This window comes from Protopterus annectens, chromosome 1.part0, assembly GCF_019279795.1.
Source record: "Protopterus annectens isolate FY-2018-M chromosome 1.part0, PAN1.0, whole genome shotgun sequence".
Classification (NCBI taxonomy): Eukaryota; Metazoa; Chordata; order Ceratodontiformes; family Protopteridae; genus Protopterus; species Protopterus annectens.
This window is the reverse complement of record NC_056725.1, coordinates 1,433,151,838-1,433,165,205: the sequence shown is the minus strand read 5'-3', so window position 1 is coordinate 1,433,165,205 and position 13,368 is coordinate 1,433,151,838. Positions and strand designations below refer to the sequence as shown.

General features: G+C 42.0%; 1 protein-coding gene across 7 annotated transcripts in view; it reads left to right on the top strand.

The window, feature by feature from the left end:
• The window catches only part of PUM2 (pumilio RNA binding family member 2), a 4,949,642-nt gene that overhangs the window by 2,254,951 nt on the left and 2,681,323 nt on the right, over positions 1-13,368 (top strand). The window lies entirely within an intron of this gene.

The following is a 13,368-nucleotide window of genomic DNA, read 5'->3' as shown; positions in this document are numbered from 1 at the left end:
CCTTGTCATCACAATAAACCAAACATGCTGGAGGGATAGGTTCCTGACCCAGAGACTCCCCAGACTCTGGAATAGATTGCCCATACATATCAAGCAGAGTGCCTCTTTGGACCTCTTCAAGAGGAACCTTGACGATTGGATGGGAGAAAGGAAATTCACCCCAGGGATCACGTCAGTCGCCTTGCTAGACAGGGGTCCAGGAAAGTAAATAATGTGGGAAGAAATAGCCAGGGAATTGTTATGGCTAGGCTTGTATAGGCCCTAGGGCTGATAGCCTAGTACCAACCTATGAACCTGGTATCCTGTCAACAAATTATATTCCTGGGAGCAAGCTTGAATCCAACTTCCTAGGTGGCTTACCTCACACCAGAAAAGCAAATTCATTTGACAACCTACTTCAAACAAGTGAACACAAAAACCCTGCTCTCTGCAAGACAAATACTGCAAGCCTTGGGGTTCATGGCATCCTGCATTCTTCTAATTTCATATGCAAGACTGCATATGAGGAAACTACAGTGGTATCTAAAAAGCCTATGGTGTCAACATTCTCAAGACCTAGAAACAGTGATTCCTATCATACCTTGCCTATGCCTAGAGTTCCTTTGGTGGGCAGAGGCCTGCCACCAAAACAAGGGACTACCTTTCACACCACCCCTGCCGCCCAAACCCTAACAACAGATGCATCAGACTATGCATGGGGGGGCTCACCTGGCAGGGAAGTGCATTCAGGGCAAATGGAACCCAAGTCAAATGCACCTGCATATCAATCAGAAAGAAATGTTAGCTGTACAGAATGCTGTGACAGCCTTCAAGGACCACTTTCTTCCAGGACAACTAATGGTAAAGACGGACAACACCACTGTTGTGGTACATAAACAAGCAGAGGGGTACACATTCTTACCCTCTCTGCAGACTAGCCATGGCATTGTTGAACACAGCCTTGAGCTACCAAGTGCAGCTACAAGCTCAATTCCTACCAGGAAAATTAAATACACTGGCAGACAGACTAAGCAGAAACCTCATGGACCCACACGAGTGGAAACTGCAACCAAGAATTTTCAACATGTTGACAAGCAAATGGGGGAGCCCGGATATAGACCTGTTTGCCTCTCCCCTGAATTACCAATTGGACAAATTTTGCACAAGGACTCCCCACAAACAAGCCTGGAAAGTGGATGCTCTGTCCTTCAGCTGGAAAAACCTCTCAGTCTATGCCTTCCCCACTCTGCTCTCCAAAGTACTACTAAAAATCAAACGGGACAAACCAAGGATGATTTTGATTGCTAATGACTGGCCGTGCCAACACTGGTACCCCCTCCTGCGCAGTGTCACAGTTATCTCCATGGCACCTGCCTTAGACTCCTTCCCTGCTTTCTCATCAGGAGAACCACATTCTGCACCCCCAGCTGCCAACACTGAACCTTGCAGCCTGGCTAATTACTTAATCGCTCCTTTACCGTCCCTCAGCAAACCTGTGATGGATATCATTTTAGAGACAAGGCGGCCTAGTACTAGAAAATCTTATGCTGAAAAATGGAAAAGATTCTGTGCCTGGAACCAGTCTCAAGGGATGATCACAGAAGCACCCAATTTACCTCCGATTTTACAATACTTAACTGAGATGCTTCACAAGGGCCTGTCTTATTCCTCCATTAAAATTTATGCCTCAGCCATTTCAGCTCATTGTAACACAGAACCTCCCCTCTTTTCTTATCCGCTGCTCAAGCAGTTCCTCAGAGGGGCCAAAAATTTGAGACCACCCCGGAGTGCTCCAACCCCAGCCTGGGACCTTAACTTTGTCTTGGAGAAACTCACTCTACCCCCTTTCGGGCCAGCTGCTACTGCAGGCTTAAAACTTCTTTCTTGGAAAACAGCTTTCCTTTTAGCAATCACTTCAGCTAGAAGAGTATCTGAATTACAGGCCCTTATGGCAGTGGAGCCTTTCATCATCTTTCATGAGGACAGGGTGTCCCTCAGAACCAATCCATCCTTCATGCCCAAGGTGGTATCCAGTGTGGTTCTTAATCAGTCCATTCATTTGTCAACCTTCTTTCCCAATACACAGAATAAAGGGGAATGGATACTGCATTCCTTAGATGTGCACAGACTACTTAGATTCTACTTGGACAGGACTAAGCCTCAAAAGAAGTCTGAACAACTGCTGGTGGCATTTGCTGCAGGGGCACATGGGAAAGCTATTTCAAAGTAAATCATTTCTAAATGGATAAGCCATTGCATTAATTTCTGCTATAAGCACCATGGAAAACCTATCCCACAGGGGATCGGACATCACTCCACCAGGGTTGCATCTACCTCTACAGCCTTTCTCAGGGGCATCCTTACCAGGGACATCCTAGAAGCTGCTACCTGGAGTTCTGTACATACTTTCACCAAGCATTATCATTTGCCAATTTTCTCTAAATCCAGAACTGGCTTTGCCACTGCAGTCTTGCAGGGCCTTATAGCTGGCTCTAATGCTATCTAAATTCCTCCTCCCTACCATAGCTTTGGGAATCTACCCAAATGTAATGAGTGCAACAGTGAAACACGAAGAACATAGTACAGTTGTGTATACTTACCATAAATGTAGATGCTCGAGTGTATTCACTGTTGCAGTCCTGGTTACCCTCCCTCCAGCCCCCTAACTTCTTTTGGCTATACCTCTACTTTCCTTTACTATGCTTAAAAACCTTTTTGGTTATTTGCTTTTTTGTTGGTGGTATATCTTTGTGCTTTTATGTTTAATTGCTTCCCATTAAGGGGGTACCTGACATCTGGAGCAAGAAAAACTGACGTAATGGCATCGGCTGCATGTTTTATACCCCTGATGTCATGGAAGAAGGGACAGCAGCTGAAGCAGGACCCAAGACTTTGTTAATCAGGCCGACTGAGGGCTACCTGCAAGCAGATAACCCAAATGTAATGACTGCAACAGTGAATACACTCTAACATCTACATTTATGGTAAGTGTACACAACTGTACTTTCCTTTATGCATTCCCCCCTTCCCATTGATACAAAAGGTGCTTCTGAAAATCGAGAAGGACCAATCGAAAATCTTGCTGGTGACTCCCTACTGGCCAAGGCAACACTGGTTCCTCCTTCTCCACTCTTTAGCCAAGGCCAGTCACCATGAGTTACCCCATAAGGTGGACCTACTGTCTCAGCAGAAGGTATCCCGTATTCACCCTCAGCTGCAAATGCTCAAACTAACACTTTGGGTGGTCGACTTTTAATTCCTTACAGACAGCTTTACTCTGAGGACGCACTGTCAATCCTGAGGGAGGCCTGGAAACCAACTACTAGAAGACATACCCATCGAAATGGGAAAAATTCTCAAAATGGTACCTTCTTAAGGACAGTGATCCAGTGCAGGCAGACCCCTCCCTATTCCTTAGCTATGTTTGCGATCTCATTAAGGCTGGACTAACTTATTCCTCTGTGAAAGTCCACCTTACAGCCATTTCAGCCTGTCTGCCCTTACAGCCAGCCCTACTTTCCAGGCTGGACATTAAACGTTTCCTGAGAGGGGTCCTTCATATTAGACCACCAAGAAAACCCATCTCTCCTCCCTGGGACCTCAACTTTGTGTTAGAACAATTCACCTTACCTCCTTTTGAGCTGCCTAGTTCAGCCTCTGTACAAATGTGCACTTGGAAAACCATTCTTTTAGTGGCCATTTCTTTCGCTAGAAGAGTGTCAGAACTACAGGCCCTCATGGCCTGCCCTCCTTACACCACCTTCCATAGTGACAGAGTTACCCTATGCACAAATCCTTCCTTTATGCCCCTTTAGTAAAGTAAACCAGTCCATCCACTTTACCCACCTTCTTCCCAACTCCAACCAGCAATGCAGAGAGAATCCTTCATTCCGTGGACGTACACACAGTTGATATTCTACTTAGACAAATGTAGGTCCTTCAGGAAGTCTGACCAACTCTTTATCTCCTTTCACCCCAGGGCTCCGGACAAGGCAGTCTCCAAACAAACCATTTCCTGTTGGATTAGGAACTCTATTCTTTTTTGTTATTCACACCATGGCAGAGTTACCTCATTGTGTAAGAGCTCACTCCCCAGGGCCATAGCTACTTGCAAGGCCTTTCTCAAAGGCCTGGACACAGCTTCCATCCTGGAAGCAGCTACCTGGTTTACAGTTCACACCTTCCCCATACACTACAAACTAGGCCAGATTTCCAGGGCCAGAGCAGATTTTGCCAGAGCAATCTTCCTGGAATCCTCTACCTCCTCCCATTTCTCCTCCAAAGCTGTGGTACTCTCCCACACCAAATGAATACTGCAACATTGGAATAGGAGGACATAGAATAGTTGTGCGAAATATTACCATAACCATAGCTGTCCTTCTGTTCCATGTTGCAGTATTCCTTCCCACCCTCCATACCCCCCATTCTTCTCTTACTACAGGGTCTGCCCTTTGGCCACTGCTTCCACCACCTAAGGCTGATCTGTCCAGCCTTAGAATGGCATTTGCTGCTTTTGTTGGCATCTTGATGTTCTTCGTGTTTCACTGTTGCAGTCATCACATTTGGGTTATCTGCTTGCAGTAGCCCTCAGTCGGCCTAATTAACAAAGTCTTGGGTCCTACGTCTGTTGCTGTCTCTTCTTCCTGACATCAGGTCATCAGGGGTATAAAACATGCAGCCGACATCATTACATCAGTCTTTCTTGCCATACGGTGCCCGAAGCAAAAGCAGTTTGCAAGTACCAGTCGGCCGACTCCTGAAATTTTCTTTTTCGAGTTTCAGAACCGAAGTCTTAAACTAAAAGCTAAGTACCCCGTTGGGGAAACTTTTTCTTGCTCTAATCCGATGTCAGTAAAAGTAAATAATTGCATTTCTTGCGAAAAGCAAATATACCCCATAAAGATTTTCATTCATACTGTATTCCTTGCCTTGGCCCTGACCACGACGTCCTCGCTGCCGGTTTTGTGCCTTATTTAAACCACAAACTGTCCGTCGTTGGTATATTTGCACTTCTAAATATTTTGGTGCTCGGTTCACTTAACCTGATATGTCTTCGCTAAGCCATCCAACTACCGACATTCCGAAAAAACACAAAGACAGAGACAGGCTGCCTAGGTCCAAAGCAGCCGACAATGCTTCTCGTAAGCCAGTCACCAGTTCGCCGGTACTCATTGAGTTGCTTTCGCAGCCCCTGATACCTGCTACTTCAGATTCGCAGGCCTCTACTGAGACCCATTCGGAGTCCGGTATGCCGCGAGATGCTTCAATTGTGGAAACTGCGGATGTCTCTACCTTGGATGGGTCCGGAACTGCTGTGCATGCACCGGCGTCTGAGGGTGTATTCAGGCCTACTGACTTGCATATTAAACCAATGCCATCTTTTTCTTCAAGGCCTAAAACTCGAACCATGCCTGGAGAACTGATGCCCAGACCACATGGTCAGGCCTCTATGCCTAAAAAACAAATGATAAGAATGGCTGAAGACCTTATTACTTAACCTTCCCCTCTAAGAGACCTAGGAATAAGTTTGCTTATGATACTTCTGACCAGGATTCTGAAATTTCTGTTTCCTCTGATGACCAGGGTTTAACCTTATCTACCTATGAGAATTGTGATGCTGAGGACTGTATTCCCCCTGCTTCCCCCGCAGATGATTTCTCTTTTAGTGAAACCTTGCATACTCTCAGGGAGCATTTTCGTTGGGAAAGTCAGGATTTCTCTGATTGTAAAAAGAGGCTAAGGGATTTCTTACTCTTGCCCTAGCACAGGCCTTTAGCTATACTTCCTGTACTGGACGTTGTTGATGATGCCTTTTCGGAATCTAGCATTGCCCCTGACTCTCTACCTCCCGCTCCCAGAAAACCTGATCGATATTACGGGGTTCCTGACTCTCACAAGTTCCTTTTCAAAAATCCTACTGCGGATCTTGAAACCATTTCACAGGGACCCAAGGGCATTACAAGTACTACTGCCAAAAATCTTATCCCCTCTGATAGAGACTCCAGGGCGCTGGATAGATGGGGTAAGAAGGTATACACTTCTGCAACTTTGGCTATTAGGGCCTTGAATTGCCAGTTTCAAATGTTAAAGTATCAGCAACATATTATTGGATTGCTTAAACAAAAAATGATGTTGATTCCTGATTGTGCTGAAAATAAGGATTTACAGGATTTAATGCATTCTGCTGAACAAGTTGATAAACATACATTGCAATGTTTTTTTGATTCACTAGAGGCATCTTGCAGGGCTGCTGTAACTGGGTCTGTACTTAGAAGACATGCTTGGCTTAAGGAGCAATCCTTGCCAGATCATGTTAAAGCAAAATTACTGGATGCTCCCTTAAATCAGGACCACCTATTTGGCAACAAGGCAGAAGTTCTTAAAAGGATGGAGGAAAAAGCTAAATCTGTGCAAACTGTTAAAGATTTTTTACAAGTACAACCTCCAAGATTTAGTAGGCATTGGCCTTCTAAGCATTGGTCCTTTCCTGCCTCTTCCAGATCTTCTCAGTCCAAACCCAGATCCAGCAGAGCACCCAGGCTTCAGTCCCAGGGTACGCACAGGACTAAGCAGTGGGGGGCCTCCACTTCCAAATTTGAGAGTAATAAAACTCCCTCCTATGGTAAACTCTCAGTGACTTCTTTAAAACTTCCAAGCATTTCTCAACTGACTGCCTCTCTGGGGGGAAAGATTGCACTTCATACAAAGAACTGGCGACTTCTTACCCAGGACAAATGGGTTTTAAATATAGTGTCCCAAGGATACAGATTTCACTTCCACACAGTACCAACTCCAAACGGTTGGCTGGATCTGCCTCCAAATCAGTGGGCAGAGGCCCAAAAGCAAGTACTCTCTCTCTCTTAAGCATATGGGCTATTCAGTTGGTACCAGAAGAGGAAAAGGGGCAAGGTTTCTACTAGAGACTTTTCCTGGTACCCAGAAAAAACAATTCATGGCATTCTATCCTGGACCTGTCTAGTCTCAACACCATTTTGATGATTCCAAAATTCAAGATGCTTACTGTTCAGTTGCTTCCTATGCCAGGCAAAGATGCCTAGTTGGCAGCACTAGATTTAAAGGAAGCATACTTGCACATCCCAATCAGGGAATCTTGCAGAAGATACCTACTCTTCAAAGCAGGCTACACACATTGTCAGTTCTCTGCACTACCCTTTGGCTTATCTATTGTGCCCAGGGAATTCACAAAGTGTCTAGCTCCAGTCATTTCATTTTGCAGGCAAAGAAATATTCAAATAAACCCATACCTGGACAATTGTCTTATTCAGGCAGAAAACCAGGACATACTTTTGATTTTTTCGGTGGTTCCAATCAGCAGGCTCGTTTTAACAGACGTTATTCTACAGCTAATGTCAACCAGCAAGATAGAGTAAACAGTACGAGGAAAGAGGAAGTTCAACAACCTAATAGAGCTCCCAGCTATAATGTTCAAGATGAGGAATTTCCTCCATTGTCGTCACCGGTAGACGACTGCTTTTTTCTGAACATTTTGGATTGCACAGACAACAAGGGAGGCAACAGCAGCAGAAGAGAACTTTTGCAGAACAAGACGCATATAGGGGAGGACCGGCGCGACCATGGCGAGATAATAAAAGGACAAAATGGTACTAACTTTTATAAATATAATTGCAACAAAGTTATCAATTTGTCTGGTTGCTTTGTGAAAAATGAAATTTATGAAGTTTTGAATCATGGTTTAAAGTTTGTTCCAACCATCTTACCTAAAATATATATATGTAAAATTGAAATATTTCAGTTTGTACGTAAGCTGCACTTATGGTATTATTTTAACCATGTTGTGAATAAGAGACAAGAATGTAATAATTCATTTATTAATGGAGATTGTTCAGATAGTTATGAAAGCAATATAATGTTATCAGAAGATTCTTTTGAATCATGTGTGAGTGAAATGAATGCTTATTGTGCAATAGACACATCTAATGTTAACATAAATAGTAAGTTTATGCCACCATTTGTGCACAAAGGCATTAAGAACTTCCATACTATGATAGGTATTGAGACAGAACAACTAATAAGTAATATGAACTACACTAAGATAAATTTCAATTTATCTAAGAATGAATGGATAGAGTTGATGAACTTTTCCAAACAAAATGAATTGATTGTAAAGCCGTCAGACAAAGGTAACAAAATTGTAATCATGCATTACACGCAATATATAAAAATGTGTATGAATCTATTAAGTGATGTAACAGTTTATAAAGAAACAACTAGAGAGGCTATTGCCCTGGCAAAAGAAAATTATGTACAATTGATTAAAAAGGGCTTGAGATTAACCTATTGGACTGAACAAGATGTAGAAAGTAAGTTAGATATAAAGGAAAGTGCTCCTGCATATTTCTACTGTCTACCAAAAATACACAAGAACATAGATAACCCCCCAGGAAGACCGATAGTTTCAGCGAGAAAGTATTTTTTACATAATTTAGGGAAAATTTTACATCAAGTATTACTAAAGGAAGGTATTAAACTTCCATCATATATACAGGATTCATTTGATTTTTTAAATAAAATAAGAGATGTGGTTTGGATCGAAAATATGTATTGGTTGACAATGGATGTGAGTTGTCTTTACACAAATATTAAAAACGAATTTGGTATTGAAGCATTATTAAAACAAATGGGAGATTCTCCTTTAACACATTATGTTATTGAATTAGTAAAGTTTTGTTTGGAGAATAATTATTTTATTTATAATAATACTGTTTATCATCAAATACAGGGTACAGCCATGGGTGCAGCCTTTGCACCCATGTATGCGAATATTTTTATGGGTATGGTAGAATTAGAATGTATTTATACACATACTTTTGTGAAGCAATATGTTATGTACTATTTTAGATTTATAGATGACATGATTTTTTTATGTAAAGGTGGTAAAACAGAAAGTAACAATTTTGTTCAAGATATACAAAAAAATAGATTTAACATAAAATTTGATGGGATACAAAGTGGTAATATTGTTTCTTTTTTAGATGTAAATCTAAAAGGAATAGTGGGTGAATGTGTAGTTACTGGAATACACAGAAAATTTGATAGTATTAATCAATTTTTGATGGGAAATAGTTGCCATCCTAAACATGTTATAGAAGCAATACCATACAGTGAACTGTTGAGAATTTCTCGAATATGTAACAATGAGGAAGAATTCCTCGATGAGATAAATAAGATGTGATATGTTTAAAAATAGGAATTATGATAGTCAGTTGATTAATATGAGTAAAAATAAAGTATTCAATAAAAGATGTCATAGGTATCCCAAAGGACATATAAGACATAAATTTGAGTCAGGTAAAAATAGTGATGATAACATTTATATGGTATCTGTATATAATACATGCAGTGAAGATATAAGAAAATGCATTTCATATTTTTGGAAGTATTTGCAAAATTTTGAAGAATTAAAAGATATGACAAATAAAATGTTAAAATTTAGTTATAAGAGAGGAAGAAATATTAAAGATATAGTAGTACACACAAAGTTTGAGTTACCTATACAGAATTTAGTTAGATCTGTTCAAAGTATAGGTACTAAAGAGTGTGGAAAATGTAAAATTTGCATTTATGTGGAGAATTATTTCCCTTATATTAATGGAATTAGTTATATACCTAAGAGGCATTTTAGTTGTACTACAGAACAAGTGATTTATATTATTAGATGTGGATGTAAAAATGTTATGTGGGTCAAACAAAAAGGATGTTCAAAATCAGGATTATGGAGCATTTGAGAGACATAAAAAATAGGAAAATAGAAAGTCCATTAGCACAACATTTTATTGAATACCATAACTCTGAATGTAATAGTCTCAGAGTATCTATTTTAGAACAAATTGTGAGACAAGAAGGAAGTGAAGATAGGATTAGATATGAACTTCTGAAAAAAGAATTCATTTTTATTTTGAAATATCAGACCCTGACTCCTAAAGGGCTGAATACTGAATGCTGCTGGAAGAGTATGGTTTAATTACATAATTGTTTTTACATTGTTAACATCTAATTGTTTAGTTTTAATTGAATAATGAATTAATGAAGGTGTGTATAAATGGTACTTGTTTTTTTACTGTGAGATACTCCTTGAAGGCTTTTTGAAGCCGAGGCGCTAGAGAGAGAGAAGCAAGTTGGAATTAAGCATTTGGATATACTGGCAGTTGTTTTCTTTCCTTTTGGATATATTTTTCATTTTGGTGCTTGTGTTGTTTTCATCATACTTTTGATTTATCTGGCTTTTGTACAAAAGGTGCTAACTTGTCTGGGGTATGCCATAAACGAAAAGAAATCACACCTGGTGCCCTGTCAACAAATTATATTCCTGGGAGCAAGCTTGAATACAACTTCCCAGATGTCTTTCCTCACGCCAGAGAAGCAAATTCATTTGACAACCGTCTTCAAACAAGTGGCCACAAAAACCCTGTTATCTGCAAGGCAAATACTACAAGCCTTGGGGATGTTCTTCGTGTTTCACTGTTGCAGTCATAACTGTAGGGTGCTCCTGCCGGCAGGCAGCCCGAGGTCGGCCAGAATCCCAAAGTCTGGGTCCGGCGTCGGCTGTACAAGCTATAGTACCCTGACGTCAGTACGCTTTGGTACATAGCCCTCAGCCGACGCCATCTTCTCCAGTCTTTCTTGCCGTGCGGTGGAAAGCAGCTCGCAAGTCGTTGGTTGGCGATTTTCGAACAGCGTATTTTGTTGTTGTCGGTCCGAAGTTCTTACTTCTCTTCTCAAAGCTAAGTACCCCGTTGGGGAATCTTTTTCTTGTTCCTCCGATGTCAGAAAAAGTTAATAATTGTATAGCGTGTGGGAAACAAATACCTCATAAAGATTTCCACTCTTACTGTCTACCTTGCTTAGGCCCTGACCACGACATTTCTTGTTGTCGGTTCTGTGCTAGGTTCAACTCTCGTACTGTCAAGCGCAGGTACGATTGGGCTTTAAATTATTTTGGCAGACGCTTCAATTATAGAATGTCGTCGGACACTACCGGAGTTCAAAAGAAGCACAAAGACAAAGACAGGCCTCCGAGGTCCAAACAGGACTCGTTGCAGCTGGAGCCAGCGTCCGGTTCGGCTGTCGTCAGTGAGGCGCTTTTGCAGCCCCTGTCGTCCGCCACTTCTGAACCGATGGCCGATACGGACTCCCATGGGGAGCCATCAAGGCCCACTATTTTAACTGCTGCAGGACCTTCGGACGTCGCTCCTTCAGATGGGTCCGGAACCGCTGTGCAGGTACCGGCTTCTGAGGGGGTTTTCAGGCCTACTCACATCACTATTTCAAAGGCAAAGACAAAGATTCCTGTTAAGTCTAAAGTTCCTGCTCAAGCTGCTTCTGAATCCACTCCCAAGACACAAAAGCAATTATTAAAGATGGCTGAAGATTTGCTTACAATGATTAGGGTTCTCACCCCCCTCCTGAGAAAAGGCCTCGACAGGATGTTACTATGGATTCCTCTGACCAGGCTTCTGTATCTTCTGTTTCTTCCTCAGATCAGGACTATTCCCTTCCTCCTTATGAGGATTCGGATGCTGAGGACTCTTTACCCTCGGCCTCTCCGCCTGAGGATTTCTCTTTGGGGAAACCTTGCATGAGATGAGGGAACATTTTCATTGGGAAGGACAGGAGTATTCTGCTTCCAAGAAGAGGCTTAGGGAATTTCTTCTTCTTCCTCAGCATAGGCCTTTAGCTATCCCTCCTGTTTTGGACATTGTAGATGATGTTTTTTCTGAGGCTAATTTGAATCCTGATTCCATGCCTCCTGCTCCTTCTAAGCCTGATAGATTTTATAGGGTTCCTGACTCTCATTTATTTTTATTTAAAAACCCTTCTGCGGATCCTGAAACTATTTCTCAGGGCTCTAAGGCTGCTAAGGTTGCTACTTCTAAAAATCCTATTCCCTCTGAGAAGGATTCTCGTGCTTTAGACAGGTGGGGAAAAAAGGTATATACTTCTGCTACCCTGTCTGTAAGGGCTTTAAATTGCCAGTTTCATATGTTTAAGTATCAGCAATTTCTTTTGTCTGTTTTAAAGCAAAAGCTTGCTTCTCTTCCTGCTTGTGCAGAGGATAAGGAACTTCAGGATGTCTTGCATGCTACTGAACAAGTGAACAAGCATAGTTTACATTATGGTTTTGATGCTTTGGATGCTTCTTGCAGGGCTGCAGCCTCTGGTACTGTTATCAGGAGACATGCCTGGCTTCGTGAACAAAGTTTACCTGAACAGGTTAAGGCTAAGTTATTAGATGCCCCTGTTCAACATGATGTTCTTTTTGGATCCAAGGCTGAGGAAGTTATTAAAAAGATGGAAGAAAAGGCAAAGTCTATGCAGACTGTAAAGGATTTCTTGCAAGTTCAGCCTCCTAGATTTTCTAGGAATTGGCCCTCTAAAAATTGGTCCTTTCCCACGGCTGACAGGCCTCAAAGGGGAAGATATAGGCGCTCCAGAGGTCGTGGTCAAGGTCAGGCCTCTTACAGATCTAGACAATGGACTGCTTCTTCACCTAGAAGGGGAGAAGACAGATCCCAATCTCAAAGAAAGCAAACTCAATGACTCTCTCGGTTGGGCTACAGGACCCCTTCACCTGGATGCCCCTCTCGGAGGAAAACTGTTTTTTTTTTTTTTGTTTTTTTTTTACAGAAATTGGACTCATATTACCCAGGACAGATGGGTATTGGACGTGATTTTAAAAGGTTACAACTTCCACTTTCACACTTTGCCAAGGGCTCACGGTTGGCCAGATCTGCCAAAACATCAATGGTCAGAGGCCTTAACTCAAGTGGATGCTCTTCTGGCCATGAGAGCCATAGAGCCTGTTCCACTCTCGGAGATGGGAAAAGGTTTTTATTCAAGACTGTTTCTGGTTCCCAGAAAACAAAACTCATGGAGACCTATTCTGGACCTTTCTGTGTTAAACACCTTTTTGGAAATTCCAAAATTCAAGATGCTTACTCTGCAGCAACTAATTCCAATGCTCTCTCAGGACGCCTGGATGGTGACATTGGACTTAAAGGAAGCCTATTTACATATTCCCATCAGGCAAAACGCAGGAAATTCCTCAGGTTCAAGGCAGGTTCGAGGCACTTTCAATTCTCTGTACTGCCCTTGGTTTATCTACTGCCCAGAGTCTTTACCAAGTGCCTGGCACCAGTAGTGGCTTACTGCAGACTTCAGGGGATCCAGATTTACCCCTATTTGGACGACTGCCTTATTCAGGCAGACAGCAAAGATCTTCTGCTTCAACATCTGGACTTTGTTCAACGTCTTCTCCTCCTACTGGGATTCTCAGTGAACACAAAAAAGTCACATTTGATCCCTTCTCAATAAATGGTATTCTTGGGAGCCCTCTTAAATACAACCTTA